General features: G+C 33.8%; 1 long non-coding RNA gene and 1 pseudogene across 2 annotated transcripts; both read left to right on the plus strand.

Annotated features, from left to right (window-relative positions):
- Positions 1-2,837: 2,837 nt before the first annotated feature.
- On the plus strand, positions 2,838-5,024 carry LOC125586968. Of its 2 annotated transcripts, XR_007323516.1 has the most exons (3): positions 2,838-3,258; positions 3,346-3,833; positions 4,063-5,024. It is a non-coding gene; the product is annotated as an uncharacterized LOC125586968 (long non-coding RNA). The 2 variants fall into 2 exon arrangements; XR_007323515.1 differs by having other exon boundaries at positions 2,838-3,833.
- Positions 5,025-8,409: 3,385 nt separating this feature from the next.
- Positions 8,410-9,451, plus strand: LOC106378475 (annotated as a pseudogene).
- Positions 9,452-12,608: the final 3,157 nt, after the last annotated feature.

Below are 12,608 nucleotides of genomic sequence, written 5' to 3' on the forward strand. Positions count from 1 at the left end.
CTTCCTCAAAAATTCTCATTGATTTTCACCAAACAAATCATCGATTGCCTGTCGGAATGTTCGTCATTATCGTGTAGACTCAGCGAGAAAGTGACTTACGAATACAAAGATGAGGTAAGAGTTAGAAGCAAACGTGATCACCTTTTCTTTTTACAATTGTTATTCTTTCTGAGAACCACTCATAGTTGCTGTTTTGTTTTTACAGTGTCATTGATGGTGCTTTGAAGATGAACATTCGCTATGGCGGTTCTATGTCATACGGAAAAAAAAGTTCTCTTACAGTGGTGGAGTTTGTGTTAGAGATTTTTTTGTTGACCCGGATCTCTTGACGTGGTCAGTTTTCGAGGAGTTCATATCAGACAGAGGAATCAAAAGTAAGGTAGAGCAGGTTTGGTATAAGGTAGTGAAAGAAAATATATCTTCGGCTAGATCGATATACACAGACAAAGATACCGAGATTAGGAAGTTTGTACATTGTCTATGGTCAGAATGCGGATGAAGAGAAGAGTGAGGATGAGAAGAGTGGGGATGAAAATAGAGAGGAGGTCAGTGATGAAAAAGAAATGAATGAGAATGAAATTAGAGAAAAACAGGAAAAAGCTGCAAGTGGTCATCAATGGGAGGATGAAGTTGGTTTTGGTTATTTATCAAGTTATTAAGCTTTTTACAGCTTTTGTCTGCTTATATAAACACAAAACAATACAAAATCTTGAGAGAAACAATACGACTAACCACACAAACAATACCACAATCAGACATGACTAACAAGACAAGCACGTAAGAACAACAACTAATTACGTTAAGCCATGGACAATCACAGAAACAACTCCATTGTCACAAATGCTGTTAAGAGATATTGTTTCTTCTTGAACAAGACACACAAAGCTCTGTTTTTATGAGAGAAAACAGTATTACAAAAACTGATTTTTATTGAATAGGAAAAACAACTTGTAGTTTTTACATTACGGCAACAACGTTTTTTAATTCTTTTTTTTTTTAGGTAACCGCGGGTTTCCGGCGACCGTGGTCAACCGATTATTCCCGCGAGGCCCACGGCACTCCACGTATTCTTGGGATTTAACCCTAGCCCGGGTGGCCAACGCGAATCGAACCTGCGGGGAGCGTATTGGTTCTGGGCCTCAACTACCACTAGGCCAACCGCGTTGGTTAACGTTTTTTAATTCTTTCATGGTCACAAGTTCAGTTTTCTTTAGACCTACATCCCGAGTTTTGGCTTTGATCATCTCTCTATGTATCTCTTTCCTTCTCTCTGAATCTCTTTCCTCTCTCCATTAATTGATGAAGATAAATTAGGGTTTCATTTGAGAATAATAAGCTTAAGGTTAGTTAGTTTATTAACCATGGGTTAGTGCTAAACAGCAGAAATTAACGAGTATGCTACGGTGTTAACCGTCTTGATAATGGCGTTAACGAGCCAATGTAATATGGATACACGGGATGTAGTAGAAGTATTAAAAGAGCAAAAAAAAAATAGTTTGTGTTTTGTTCCGTTCATTCTCAAAAGTTGTGTATTAAGTTGAAAATAGTAATTAAAGTTGTGTATTAATATGAAATTTTCCCTATTATTAAAACTTTAAAAGAGAAGTATCCATTAAAACTACCCTAAGTTTTCTAACTTATTTACAATGACATTCCACTGAAGTTATTAATTAACTTACCTTTTATGATTCGTTGTCTTTTCTTCTTTAATTAATGTATTTCCAAAATTAAATTTTAACTAAAATTTATGGCAACAATCTATTATTATATAATTGAGTTTCCTTCTCTCCTAGAGTGTCCACATGGGATGCCACGTCAGTAAGTCGGGTTCTGACAGCGCGACACGTGTCCCAGAAGCAAAACTCATCGTTTCATTTATTTTGGTTTGCAATTCGTTTGGGCTTTACGATTTATATGGACTTCGTTACTCTTTATTTGGGCTGTTTGAAGAACAATTACTCTCCGATTCTTATATTCACCTTCCTCAGGAACGTTCTTCGAGAACGTGGTCCAAAAAATCTAGGGTTCTTAATGTTCTTCAATCTTTCATTCCTTTCCGGTAATGGTTTTTCCGGAGAATCAATTAAGACAAATCATCATGTCAATTACATGGATCGCAATGTTTAAGTATGGTTTCCTCTCATCTTCTTCCCCATGGGCACGTCACGGCCTGAATTGATTCACTGCCATTAAATCCACTTCCACCACGATTTCTAATTCATTGCATCTGCCTCTCTTCCAGGTGGTGCATCTAAAGCTATAAAAAGGTACAACTACATTCTGTAAACATCATTCTCATAACACTCAATAATAATTGAAACTTCTTCTTGCAAAAGAATGGGTAATGGATCTCTATTCTTTGCTGACTTGAAACTCGCCGATGTGCTCTCTCCGTGGAGTTCGATTTCTGGTAATTCCTTTGAACATCATGTTTTAAAAAACAAAAGGTTGTGTTAAAAGTCAGAATAAACAAGCTTTTTAATCAACAACTTTTCTTAACCCATTTGGGAGATGACTTCGCACACGTTTGTTGAATTTGATTCGTTCATCTGTTTCAGGTGACCCTCATGGAAGCCACCGTGGAGTGTAGTCTTGGCCAGTCTCCGGTGGAAGCCATCATCTGTGTTGAATCATCTAGATTTCTTCTCACCGGCTATGTGAATCTGGAACCGCTACAGACTGCAATCGTTGGCATTATCGATTTTAGTAACTTCTGCATGAATGGGAAAATGGACTTAGGTCACTTAACGTTCGTTACGGATGGGAATCGTTTCTTTAGATCTTCTTCCTCCTTTCTTCACTATCACCAAGAGTAGAAAGGTGACCATCATGAAGGCTTGAGTCGATCTGTAATTTTTTTTGTCAAGATCTAAAAAATAAAATTTAAGAAGCTAAGTTATTGAGAAACTTTGCAATCTCGTGTTTGGAGTTTATTTATAAATTTACAATAATCATTTTGAGATTGATTCTTCTCATGTTTCATTACATATTAGTGTTTGCCAATCTTTTATGCTCTTTTTAACATGGAACTTCACTTCACTGCAGTTATTGGCCTAACGTGACGTCGCCACCAGCAATAACCTCAAATTCATGGGAGGTAACCTCCTTCATTTGAATTCCACATCCAACTTTTGCAGTGCCACTTTCACCTTTCATTAATCTCCTGCAACTTGCAGGCTGGCTTTTCCTAAATGCAACTTCTGGCACACATTTATACTTTGACAAAGAAACAAGTGACGGTGACACCTTCGTATCCCAGTAACTTGCTCTAGCTTTAACAATTTATTCTTGAGTTTTTGCTTGAAAACCCCCCATGTAAACAAATACGTCTGTTTTATTTTTTAGCTTTGGTAATGATGACTTAGCCTCTTCCACAAGTTTGACCAAATATGGTGGTGTTAATAAAATAGAAACAGTAGCAGAGTCAGGGCTCGACACCTATGTGGTCAAATCCCCTCCTCAGGTCCATTGCCTATATTTTTCCTAATGCTTACTGTTTTCACATTTCATTCATTCTAGACGCTTATTAATATGTTCTAATTCAGGTTGTAGAGTTCTTTATTCTTTTTTTTTGTCAACTGTGTTTCTTTTTCCTTAAGGATTGGTTTTTTATTCCTTACCAACATATCAGAACTAAAACCAATCTGAGGAAGTTGGTGACAGAGGAGATGCTGCAATCGGACGGGCATAACTCGATCATTATCGTAGATGGTGCTAATATGATAGGGTGGCCTGAGAAGATGATTGATGATGAGCTGGAGATCGTGAGGAATGCTGGTGTTGTGCAGCTTCAAAGAGAGATCCCACACTCCATCAACATTCAAGTTGCTAAGGTTTGTATCAAGTTTGTAACTTTATTGATTCCAATCTTGATGTCATTCAAGGGATGACGCTTCCAGTTTAGATAGTGCAATAGTGTCTTTGAAAGGATGTAGCATCTGGAGCTGGAATGTAGATTGATCAATGATCATATACTATTTGAATCATCAGGATGAGATTGCTAATGTATCATTATGTTGAATAGACTTCTCTAAGTATAGGTTGGTGGTGGATGTGTTGCAGGCTGTGAAGAGAGCAGTTGTGCCGGTCATCTGACGTGGAAGGAATCGATACCCCAATCCCTAATGAGCTATTGGATTCAGTTGACATCTTGCAACATTATGAAACTGAGCTCTGTTGCTTGACCGGAATGCCTACTGAAACTTTTTAACAGATTCGCCAAGCTGTTGTAAAGTGTCATAAATTGGTGCTTGACGGAGAGTATGGTTAAACCGTCCTTTCATATATGTCGCAAGTGATGAAATGTTGCCAAGTTACATATTATTTAATAGTTTTATTTATTATGGAATTTTTTTTTGTCAACCTATTATTATGGAGTTATTTTAGCATTGTAATCGTGCTACTGCTTGATGTGATAATTAAGTGAAGGACTATTCAAGTTTTCTTATACGTAATACAAAATTTCAAGTATAAATAGATCATTTTTTTGAAGGGAGGAGAAAAATCTAATTACAATGTTTTTTTTTTGAAGTGATTCCTCATAAAATTTGCTTACTTTTTTGTCACGAAGTTCAAATTAAAGAAATTAACAAAAAAGAAAAATGGAAACCATAACCAATGATTAATAAACAATCAAAAAATACTTTTACAAAAATTTGTTTAAAATTAAAGTTTAGAAGATATAAAAAAATGAAAAATGAAAAATATTGAAAATACATAATATAATTGCGAAAAATAAGTCAACAAACAATAATTTAGTGAAAATGCATAATCTAATCTAAAATATGTATAAACTTCCTAAATATCTAAAAAATCATAACAACGAAAATAAAATAAATACATTTGTGATATTATTTCTCATATTTCATCAAACTCAGACCAAGAGAAAAATATATATTCTCACAAATATATTTTCTTTTGTGCTTACCAAAATCAAACTTTACAAAATTAATATGAAAAATGATGGAAAAGCAGTGATTATACATAATCAAAACATTTTCTAAAAACTAAAATTATATAATAAACAAAAATATCATCCGTAGTACTATCACCAAGTATCAACACACTTTTAAAGAAAGCAAAATGACATTGTAACATCGTTTCTTTAACTTTTATTTTAAGAAAATAATTATAAAGTTCTGACTAACCGCGATACACAAAGTCTAACAAAACATATGATAGTGGATGATCTCAAAGAAATCAAATAAAGCAAAGGAAATGTATCATCTAATTAAAAAAAATATTACCTCATTCAAAGAATCACAATTATGTAATTATGTAGTTTAATCAACTACACTTATTTCGCTCTCAATATCATAACATGTTATATAAAAAAGATCACATAAAATAATGTTTCATAAAAATAGATAACTAATCTTTCAAAACTAAAAAACAAAATGTCTGATCAAAACATTTAATATTTTAATTGCGTCAAATCCCGCGCGAAGCGCGGACTCGCCGTAGTAATTAATAAACCTAGGTTTTTGTATTCTTTGTCTTTTATTATTATTTTATATATGTGTGTTTGGAAATAATTAACTTCATATATAAATTTTATAATTGAATACATACATTATATACGGTAACTATTTTACTAATTCGAAAAATACATAATATATAGTATATACAACAATTTACTATACATTATCATAAAATTTTAATCCATAAATAGTATATATTAAAAAAATTATTATATATTATCATAAAATTTTGATCCATAAAAAAAATAAAAATACATTTTTTCGGATATACAGGTCATATTCTAAAAAATATTGATAATACAATTGATGGTTTACATGATAAAATAAAATTATTCAATATAAAAAATAAAATTATTGTGTTTCAAAATGTCATATTAAACAATTATTTGAACGGGTAAATTTTAAAATATATATTACAACTAATACAAAAAAAATTTCTTATAAAAATAAAAATAAACAATCAAGCTATAGTCTATATTAATAGAGAAACATTTGAAAAATTATAACATGTAGTTTGTACTAATTAAAAAAATGTCTAAGTGTATTGTCAGTTAAAAACATATCAATTAATCTGACGTGACAGCTTCATATTCAATTAAAAACAATGTTGGTCCAAAATCTAGGTATTGATTTCACTAGGGATATATTCAAATTGTACTTAGGCTAAGCGCATTACGCCATCTTCGTGAGTTACGTGAAATATATAAATACATTGGACTAAATTGGAAGATTGCCTTATTAAAAGAAACAATAAATGACTATTAACTTAATGCTCTAATGATTAAATATCAAATATACGACTTGATACACACTTCGATAATATGTAATTCAAGAAAATCCATATTTAAGATGGAAAAACTTTATCACCAAGGAAAAATTAATTACATTTATTTGGGAATTAAAGTAAATTTTAATAAATGCAAATCTTAGTAGTTAATGGTAAAAATGTAATCATTTTTCGTTACCAATCCACCCAAATGTGTCGTATTATATTTGGGTGGTAATTAATTTGTCCTTAGTGGTACACATCTATTCGCTGGATTGGTAAAAGAAACTATCTGCGATATTTCGAATTATATTTAAGATGCAAAAACAAGACCAGCTATCTGTTTTGATAGCGAAGATTTCATTGTAATACAAGAAATACGTTTGCAAACTATCTAAGATTTAATAATTTGAATCAAGGGTGTTCAATTCGGTAAATACAGGACAAACTAAAACCGACCCAAATTGAAATAGACAAATTAGTTTGATTTCGTAACACCGTATAAACCAGATAGATGTTATTTCTAGAGACCATGGTATATAGATATGATTGTGTATATAGACCGGTCAAACAATATAAACCGAATAAACTGAGTAATTAAAATATTGTAGTATAGTTTTATGTAAATTACATAATATAATTATATACATATAGTTTATTTTATTTATATGATCTTGATATTTAAGAAATTAATTTGAATAATCGACATATATTTTTCTTAAATTTATTATACTATTAATCATTTTTCTTTTCTTCTTATGAATCTATAATAACTATAATTTATTTAACAATTATTTTTAATAGTTAAATATAATAGAAAATCATTCTATTTAAAAATTAGAGTAGTATTTAATAAATTTGAATTTTAACCATACAAAATTAAATTGACAAAATGAAATAAAAGATAATATATTTTAAGTTTTTTGGTATAAAATTGAATAAACCAAAAACCGATAGTATATAAACCAAACCAAAAGAAATATGATTTTAACATGGTATCTAATTAGTATAAATCAAAATATCGAAAAACCGAACCGAGACTAGACTAAAATTGAATAAACCAAAATCCGACAATATATAAACTGAACCAAACCAAAACATATATGATTTTAATGTGGTATCTAATTTTTATAATCCAAAATATCAAAAAACTAAGCAGAGACCATACCAAAATCCAGATTGAACAATCTTACTTTGAATGTATGATTTTTATTCATGTCTCACCCCACGTAAAGCGTGGATCTCATCCTAGTAACTATTATTTTTATTTTATGATTTTATCCGACAACTGATTTCTTTTACAGTCCTTACGACATTGTTATACATAAATTTTTCTACAACTTCCAAAATATATTCCAAAAAAAAAAAAAACACATGCTATTCAAAAACAAAAACAAAAACTACACATGATGAACCGTTAATGAATTAATGTCATGTTGTGCCTTACTTTCACATGGCCATATCAAAGATATCCTATAAAAGTGATTTTCTTCAAACAATTATTGATTTACGTGTGTTTATTTAGTTCCTTCTGATTATTATATTTGTTTGTATAGAGACATTAATGATCGAAACCATTTGTATTTTTTTTACTTGTGTATGTGTGATGGGAAACTTGAATGTCACACACAAACTCTCACCAAACAATGCAAAAGCATCTTTGTTCTAAGGAAATCCACTAGGTTATTTTGTGAACTGATCCTCTGAAAATACTATTTCAGAAAAGTTAAGGTATTGAGCATGAATGGAATAAGTTTTATCATTTCACATACTTTTATTTTCCTTTTGGCAAGTTTACATCTTTTTAAACATTTTACTATTGGCAAATAATTAAAAAAAAAACTTCATTGGACCTTTCCATTTTTGAGTCATATATCTTTCCCTTTTTATTTTTGGTGTAACTTTTCCATTGTATCTTTATTTTTGTTTTTTTTACAAGGTTTTTTCCAATATTTCATTTGTCAGAAAAATAGAAACAAATTATTTGGAAAAATGGAAAAAAGAAAAGAAAAAAAGGAACAAAGAAGGTTAATATAAGAAGAAAATTTCCGACGAAGAGCTCTTTCCTTTTCTCTCCCTTTTGTTGGGTCCCCTTAAAAGGCTTACATACATTGATGAAGTTTGAATCAACGCCTCCTCTGTGAGATATTACTGCTGAAGAAGATGATGAAGACTGTGAGGATGCTGCTTACTTTGCTCTGTTTGGTTGCCTTGGTGTACGGACAACCGAGTCCTGATACGGCCACCATGTTTGCTCTGAGAGACTCTCTGAAGTCGGAACACCTCAACTGGTCCGACCCGAACCCTTGTGTTTGGACAGGTTTAGGATGCGACACAGGAAGCTATCGAGTCAGCCGGATCCAAATTGTGAACCGAGGAATCTCAGGAACCCTAACTTGTGATATAAGAAACCTCTCGGCTTTGACTGATTTTGACGTCATGGGTAACAACTTAACCGTGAAGATCCCGAGTCTTGCTGGGTTGAAATTCTTAGAGAGGGTTCTCGTTAAGAACAATGGCTTCACTTCCATCGACGCAGACTTCTTCACCGGTTTGAGTTCCCTCCAGTTTCTAAATCTCGACAAACAATCCGTTGCGTCCCTGGCAGATCCCTTACAGCTTAACCGAAGGCATGGCTACAAGAAAACCGGTTCTCAGGTACCATACCGGTCTTTTCTGGTCTGACCTCGCTGAAACTGCTCAACGTCAGCGGAAATCAGCTTACCGGTATTGTACCGGAGTCTTTAACCGAGTTGACTTCTCTTTCTGATTTGGCTTTCGGCAATAATCTTCTTCAAGGACCAACTCCAAGCTTCAAGTCTAAAAGCATTAACCTTGACATGACACGGCTCAATAGTTTCTGCTTAGACGTTCCTGGTGCTCCTGGTGATCCCCATGTTAACGATCTGCTTTCAATCGTTGAAGGGTTCGGTTTCCCTGTGGTATTTGCCGAGAGCTTGAAAGGAAATTATCCGTGTAATAGTACCAACAAATGGGTTGGGGTAACTTGTTCTGGTGCTAATATCACAGTTATTGACTTCAAAGGCATGGGACTCAACGCACTATCTCTCCATGCTTTGCACGTCTCAGAACTCTTAAAGTTATCAATCTCACTCACAAAACTCTTACCGGATACCTTCCAAAAAAAAAAAAAAAAAATCTTACCGGTTATATACTTATATTCCAGAAGAGCTCACTGAATTGAGAAACTTGGAAACTCTAGATGTTTCGTATAATCATCAGTTGTACGATCGATATTTTCATTTTGGGCCAAATGTAGTAGTCGTGCATGGGGATCCCGGCATAAGATACCATGTCCCTCCACCGGTTTCTGGTTACCTTGGTTCGTCTTCTCAGAATAACAATGTTGCAAAAATTCTGGGTTCTGTTATTGGTAGTACTGTGTTGGTTTTGCTTCTTATCGAATTTGTTATTTTCTTGTGCGTCAAGGAAAAGAAGGCATACCATAAGATGCATCCTCAGCAACATTCTGGTGACTAAGATTACAATAAGATGCACTCAAGATTACATTAGACAATCTGTATTGGTGGAAGTGAAAGTGGAGTCAGGGGTAGCCATGCTCGTGTGGTATTTGTAAGTTCAACGAGAGGAATATACTTTGGGAGAGGCGGATTTTGTAGTAGACGAGCTGCATTTCAGTTTTGCGATACAATAACTACTACGTTCGGACCCGGACCAGGCACGGGGTGAAATGATTTTATAAAAAAATTAATAAAAACGTAGTTACTGTTATAAAATAACTTATAATTTTTTAATATTGAAAAATTTAAATAAGGGCGAAATTTTATATCCGCAGAGATAGAATAACACTGATATATGATAAATAACGAAAGAAAGAGATTACTATAAAGAGGGAGAAGAAAGATGTAAGGGACGAGTTACAACGAATGAAAACGTTCGTATATATAGAAAAAAAATTCACTGTGCAAATAGTGCAGCGGGTCCCGCATCTTTTATATTTTCAACACTTTCGGCACTTCTCTTTCTGACTTTCATAACACTCCCCCTGGGGACCGGTGTCACTATCCACTCTCGCTTAACGTCTTTGTTGCCTCGTTAAAAACCTTTTTCGTAAAACCCAATGAAAAAACCCATAGTAAGGTAAAAAGAGTACAACCACGTAAGCTCCCCCTCGAATAAGCAGTCATAGATCCTTCTGATGACGCATTCCAATGTTATGGATGTGTTTTCTGAATACCGAGGTAGGGAGTGATTTTGTGAAGAGGTCGGCTGCATTGTCGCATGATCGAACATATCTTATCAATCTCTTTATTCTTCTCGAGCTCTTGAGTGTATGAGAAGAACTTTGGAGGTATATGTTTGGTTCTATCACTTTTGATATATCCTTCCTTCGTTTGAGCAACACATGTCGCGTTATCTTCATATAGAATAGTTGGCTCCGTATTTTCGTCAATCCCACTGCTTGAACAGATGTGTCGGCTTATTGATCTTAGCCATACACATTCTCTACTTGCTTCATGGAGTGCAATGATCTCAGCGTGATTTGAAGAAGTAGCAACAGATGTCTGCTTCTGAGAACGCCAAGATATGGCGGTGCCTCCAATTGTAAAAACGTATCCTGTTTGGGATCGAGCTTTGTGTGGATCTGACAAATAACATGCATCTGCAAAACCAATCATTTGACCTTTCAAATTTTTAGGATAAAACAAATCTAAATCAATTGTTCCGTGAAGGTAACGAAAGACATGTTTAATTTCATTCCAATGTCTTCGTGTAGGAGATGAACTGAATCTCGCTAAAAGATTGATGGCACAAGATATGTCAGGTCAAGTACAATTTGCAAGATACATAAAGGCTCCAATTGCACTTAAATATGGAGTTTCATGACCAAGTATTTCTTCATTTTCCTCAGATGGTCAAAACGGATCATTTTCAACATTAAGTGATCTAACGACCATCGGGGTGCTAAGAGGAGTTGCTTTATCCATGTTAAAGCGTTTCAATACTCGTTTGGTATATGTAGACTTGTGTACAAATATACCCTTTTGAGAATGCTCAATTTGTAACCATAGACAATATTTTGTCTGTCCGAGATCTTTCATCTCAAATTCTCCTTTTAAATAATCTGATGCCTTTTTTATTTTTTCTTGTGTTCCAATAATGTTAAGATCATCAACCTACACCGCGATTATCACAAATCCGGATGTTGTTTTCTTTATGAAAACACAAGGGCATATAGGATCATTCGTGTATCCTTCTTTTGTTAAGTGTTCACTGAGACGATTATACCACATTCGTCTAGATTGCTTTAAGCCATATAATGATCTTCGCAATTTTATTGCACATAACTCTTTAGGTTTGGAACATAATGTTTCTGGCATTTTAAATCCATCTGGGATTCTCATATAGATATCAGTATCTAATGATCCACAAAAATATGTCGTAACGACATCCATGAGACGCATTTCTAAATTTTCATTGACCGCTAGGCTCATCAGGAATCTAAATGTGATTGCGTCCATAACAGGAGAATAAGTTTCCTCATAATCAATTCCAGGCCTTTGAGAGAAACCTTGGGCTACGAGACGAGCTTTGTATCTTGTAATCTCGTTTTTCTCATTTCTTTTCCGGACAAACACCCATTTGTACCCAACAAGTTTTATATCTTTGGGTGTGAGCACAATAGGTCCGGATACGTTTCGTTTGTTAAGCGAATCTAGTTCGACTTGAATTGCATCATTCCATTTTATCCAGTCATGTCTCTTTTGACATTCATATACAGACTTTGGTTCTGGATCTTCGTTTTCATCATCTATTTCCTTTGCTAAAAGGTATGAGAAAACGTCATCAATATCATCCATCTCTTTTCGTTTCCATATCTTTCCATTATGGATGTAATTGATAGAAATCTCATGATTTCTTTCAGATTCAAGATGCTTTATATTGTCGTTAGATTCACAATTTTCTTCTTCCAAAATATTTCTGTTATTTTGGGAGTATCATGCTCTTCACATTCCTTACGTTTTCTAGGAAATTTATCCTTTGAACCAATAGGTCTACTGCACTTTAAACGTGTTCCTGATTCACGTGTATCAACTGCCGTTCCACCATTTTGTGGTATTTTAATACGAACAGGAGTATTTTCAGCGGGTATATGTGATTTAGTTACCATTTTGGTATCAGCAAATGCATCAGGTAGCTGATTTGCTATATTTTGTAAATGCATGATACGTCGAACTTCTAGTTCTGACTGTTTTGTAGGAGGATCAAGGTGTAATAAAGATGGCACACTCCATTTGATTTCTTTTCCTATTTGTTTATTTTCTCCCCCTAGAGTTGGGAATTCTTTCCCGTTGAAATGACAATCGGCAAATCGTGCC

This window comes from Brassica napus, chromosome C5 (genome assembly GCF_020379485.1).
Source record: "Brassica napus cultivar Da-Ae chromosome C5, Da-Ae, whole genome shotgun sequence".
In the NCBI taxonomy this organism is placed as follows: domain Eukaryota; kingdom Viridiplantae; phylum Streptophyta; class Magnoliopsida; order Brassicales; family Brassicaceae; genus Brassica; species Brassica napus.